The sequence below is a fragment of the Triticum aestivum genome, chromosome 3A (genome assembly GCF_018294505.1).
Source record: "Triticum aestivum cultivar Chinese Spring chromosome 3A, IWGSC CS RefSeq v2.1, whole genome shotgun sequence".
In the NCBI taxonomy this organism is placed as follows: domain Eukaryota; kingdom Viridiplantae; phylum Streptophyta; class Magnoliopsida; order Poales; family Poaceae; genus Triticum; species Triticum aestivum.
This window is the reverse complement of record NC_057800.1, coordinates 3,524,824-3,530,123: the sequence shown is the minus strand read 5'-3', so window position 1 is coordinate 3,530,123 and position 5,300 is coordinate 3,524,824. Positions and strand designations below refer to the sequence as shown.

General features: G+C 38.6%; 1 long non-coding RNA gene across 1 annotated transcript; it reads right to left on the bottom strand.

Annotated features, from left to right (window-relative positions):
* Positions 1-1,250: 1,250 nt before the first annotated feature.
* Positions 1,251-1,889, bottom strand: LOC123057437 (uncharacterized). The gene is made up of 2 exons (XR_006426847.1): positions 1,752-1,889; positions 1,251-1,629 (listed from the first exon to the last, which is right to left on the bottom strand). It is a non-coding gene; the product is annotated as an uncharacterized lncRNA (long non-coding RNA).
* Positions 1,890-5,300: the final 3,411 nt, after the last annotated feature.

Genomic DNA, 5,300 nt, shown 5'->3' with positions numbered 1-5,300 from the left:
GAATTGGCTTTAGAGGCAAGCACAGGATACAAAGGGTGTTTCATGTGCAGTTTCAACCCTTAGCCGATGTCTTGGTTCCCAAAGGCGGTCCACGCATATGAAATGAAGTAATCCGACTATTTTGGTTTCAAAGCTTTCACTTAGTCTTTAAGATCTTAACTGTGGGTACTAGCGAATAGCCCCTGATGTGTGAAGTGTTCTGCAACTGGTCGGGGTTTAAGCCGCTATTCACTTCTGCCTATTTGAAGAAAAGCCCCTCGTTTTACGTGGATGATCTGCAACGAACCTTTGTTGGACACTGTCTTCCCATTGCCGAATAGTTTACGCTTACAAGGACAGTTAGTTTTCGCCTTTCTCCACTGAGCCGCTGATACAATTGAAATGTCGGCGCAGTCATAGTGGTTCTCCCTTTACACTCTTAGCCGAATGGGTCGTGAGCGTTAGAGGCAAGCACAGGAGCCGGGAAACCCAACTATTGATACTACTACAACTGGCAAGATACAGATTTCTAGAAAAGCACATAGCAACATGATACTACTACAACTTCGATTCATTCACGCCAGACCACATAACCACCTCATACGACTGGCAAGATAGAGATGTTTAGAGATGCAAGGTGGCACAATCTGGTGCTACCAATTAGTTAATCCATTGGACGCGGATGCTTGGATTTGCCTCCTATCATTCATTGGACGGAGGTAATTCAACGGATGGTATTCAAAGTTATTCATGCACTATATAGGGTGTCACCTCAATATATTCAAAGATCCTAGACATCTATGAGGTATCACCTCTTATTTTGAGCTTCTTTTTGTTGGGTTGAATCTTGCTCATGCTATGATTTTACCTATATTAGATTGAATCTTTTGGGAATCAATGAGATTTAATATGATGCATGTCTAGTATAAATTTGAAAGACACCCGAGGTGATGTCTAGCATCATTTATGGGGCTGCCTGAAGCAACATGGGCATGCTCAGTACATTAAGATTAAGGATACAACTATGAGGTGTTCTTAGTAATACATTTGAGGTCTCATCCCACTTTGATCTAACAAAAGATGGAACTTATGTGTGATTCTTTACCCCACTTTTTAGGGTATATCGTAAATTTTCATCAAGGCTCATTTAATTTATTCACATTGATTACCAAACCTAGTAAATAAACATATGATTTCTTACTAGGATGATGCATGCGAGTGAAATATCAAATGTTGCTAATAAGCACTCAAAAATTTGTTTAGTTTAAGGATACATCAAACAGTAATTAGGTATAATTGTGTAACATCATAATTTGAATACAATGGTCTGGAATAAAGAAATAAATAGAAGGTGATATAGTATTCACCATGATTGGTGTTACAACATGTTTGACGTCAATCATTAAAACCGATGTAAATTTATAAATAGTAGTAACTTGGTAGAAGAAAGTCGCATGTTGCCTCCCTAATGATCACAAGTCTTAGGGTAACATTCGCACTTGGCACCCTTTAGTCTTTTAAACCTGTTCCGGCATTGTCCATCATCCCATCCATCTTTCACACAACTATCTCGACACATTCCATTTTGATCAGGATGGCATTTATTCCAATGGTTGTGATAGCACATGTTTTCGGTAGATGAAACCTCACCTATGGATAAATAGACAAGGTTAGGAGAAGTAATATGAATGAATGTGTCCAGCAATGTTGATATGTCATTGCACAGCATGAAACTTCGGCGAAATGCTGATACTATGGATAATTATACTTACTACATGTAGCCATAAGGCAGAAAAGAATCAAGCAACACATGGTTGTCTTCCTCCAGGCCTCCATGGTATAATGGCAGAATGTCGGTGATTTTTCTGAGAGAAGGCAAAGAATGTTGTGAAGATGGTGTGTGTTTTGGTTTCTATCATTCGGAGGTTCTTATAATGTCCGTGCCCTATAGATAGTATTAATAGTTAGGTCGTAAGGCCAAGAGGAAAGCAAGGAAGCAAAATTAACCAGAGGAATACAACTAAGTGAACTAAACTTGGCACACGTCTTACAACTTAAAATAAATAGTATATCTATCACCTATCTAAGTTTAGCTTGTTGAACTGAATCATTCCGCACATTGACAGGTGATAAGTGCATTACTATTTATATAGCATCCAAACTAAGATTGACGGTAAAGCACATTGGCTACAAAAGGGAACCAATGATATCTTCTTAATTTATCTATGTTTTTTGTTCTATTCATTCCATAATTCTATTAATTACAAAAATATTCAAATTTATTTGGACCAACATATTAATCAATTTTGTAGAGCTAGTTCATGTTTTCAATACTTATGCTTTAAGTGAAAATAGGTTTTTGGAGTTCCAGGGGAAGTCTGGAAAATTAGGAGGTTCAATTTAATAAAGGAAGGGAATCAAAAGTCCAAGGAACAAGGTCAGGAAGGACATTGGTGAATGGACACCCTGCCTAGGTTCTTATGCACACCCGTTTGGGGTTGATTTCTGATACCCTTGGTATATATACACCTCAAAAAACTTGGTCATATTTATCATATTTTTTTGTTTGGTGGCACTTCGCAACCCAAGGCCATCATATCTATAGTCATATTAAGGTAAGCTTCCTGAGCGAGGAAAGATCACTATCTTAGTTAACATTGATAATTGATGCTCTCATGGCAATATGTGAGGTGCCCATCAACAACATGAATCATTGTGCTCTCATAATAATCTGTTAGGTTATTCTTTATCTTTCATTTTTCCAAAAACAGGTAAAAAAACCCATGTTTTAACTTCTTCAGATGGCATTGACATTGTAGTCTTAACAACATGGCACCTCATAATGTTTCCGATACCATGTGATTGAGTGGGTTGGCTATACGGGAGTCCATAACTGACCACAGGGAAATGTTTGCAATCATAAAACCATCCCACGTGATTTCTAAACCAAGAATCATATGAGAATATGGAGTCAATCACTGCCAATTCATTTCATTAAATTGCTTGTGATGGCATAACTATCTCTTGTTGTTTCTTCCCATATACCATTTGCGATGATACTAGTCATCACACACGTTACATGTCAGATGGAACGTGTGCATTGTACTGTCAATAGCACATGCAAAAGTTCAAAAAATCACTTTAATCTAGTTATGTATTGCACATGTTACATTCTAGGTGAACCGTGTGATTTAATATGTTCATAAAACATGTATTCTTTTAATAAATTGTGTGATTTGATGTAACCATAAATTTCTTCGTTGCATCACAACCCAACAGACGCCTTGAGATGTAACACTCAGTGTACTCCTTTGGAAAGCACTAATCGGAAAGGCATTTAATTACACAACAATATTAAATGCTGCAACATGGCAAGGCGGTGAAACAGAAGTAAACTACTCTATCTAGTCATATTAAATGAGGTGGGAAATATTTAGATAGGATCCCTCAAAAATACCTCATGGCATTTAATGAGGATAATTAAGGTTCTTCCCTAAACTGTATTATAGGAGCTGCTAACCTGAAACTCAATGGTATATGTGAAAATAAAGTTAATTAGCTATGAGTTTAGTTGCAATCTACACATTTGTACTTTCCTAAACCATATATAAATTTTTGTGATCCAAAATGAACTTAATTAGTTACGAGTTTAGCAATTTTACAAGGGTATTTGAGCAATTTTAATTCAGACACCAAGTTAAAAATTGTTGACATATGTGAAAATAACTTATTAAGAAACTTGACGAAATTCTAAGAAACTTACATATATAACATATTTTTTGTTGAGAAATTTGCAAAGTTTATCTCCTCCAAGCTATTCATAGAAAGACCCGGAAAACCGACTCAACAATTTGAAGCTATAATTACAAAAGCAAGCACCAAGTCATCACAAGGTGCTAACTCGATCTTGGGGTTACAGTTGATACATATATTGGAGTTGAAATAAAATTCAGATTGACCCGGGCTGGGAAAACCCAACCTGGGAGGATCCTTCCTATAAGGACTTGGTCTGAAGAAACCAAGGACAACAAATTACATGAACTACTGTTAGCAACAATCATGACCCATTGTCAGGAACAATCATGGCCCGGCATCATCAATCTCTGTAACTCGGCAACTTCGACGATCGCAACTCGACAAGCTCTACATCCTCAAGCTGACTGATTATCAGACGGATATCTTAAGTCCAATTTTTTTATCAAGCCGACGTATTCAAAGCCGGCTCAGTATCATAAGGATATCTTAAGTCCAATAATTTTGTCGAACCAGAGCATTGAAAGCCGACTCAAATGGATTATTTTTCCCGCAATATTTTTCTACAAGAAACCAGCGTCATATAGTTGATTTTGAAGCCGTCCCAGTGATGTAACAAAGAGACTCGGACTTTCCAAGAGGAATTCCATTGATGAAGCGCTTGAATTTTTGCATTGACAAAGTTTGACATATCTGCTAAAAAAAGATTAGTTATGAGATCATGGACATGTATCAAGGTGGTTGAGATGATGTCATGATATGGAGTAACTCAATAATTTCTATGCATGGAAAATTTGCACGACCTGACAAAGATTGACTCAGTCGGGTGTCTTCAAAGAAGGAAATGACAAGGACTGTAGGATGAACATACGTTGGTCCAGAAGAACCCTCGACCCGGTGCATAACCTATCAAATTTGTTCTTGTGTTATTTTTCAGGATAAGTTTAACATGGATAAATCCAAATTAAACTAGGGCTAACGTTGGGGATATTCCCCATGGTTTCACCTGGCCAGGAGGTGTAACCCGGCCCATCACTTGGCGGCCCATGAGTCATCTGACTTAACGGGTCGACCTGGACGACAAGGACTAAAGGCCCAGTGTGCAACCAAGTAGAAAGCCAGCTCACGAAGAGGCTGGAGGCCGGCTCATGGAGAAGGCCCAGACTGGGTAAACCCAGCCAGGAAGATCACGACCCGGCCGACGAACCTTGCCAGGAGAAGACCCGAACTAGACTCCGGCTTGAAATAGAAAGGAGACTAGTTGTAATCCTACTAGGACTCTAGATGAAGGCGCCCCTTCAACTTATATAAGGAAGGGCAACGCACCCCAAAGGGTGGTAGACAGACAAGTATTAGACAAGATCAAAGTAGATGCTCTCAAGATGAGAGGTAGCAAAATAGCACCATTGTAATCAAGATCATCACCATCATCAATATCAATTAAACAGGATGTAGGCTTTTTCCAACATCACGAGGGGCCGAACCTGGGTAAAACTTGTGTCTCTCAACTCCAACCAACCCCGTTCAAGCTACCACCTAGGTGCGATGGCCTCACCACTAAGTCATTT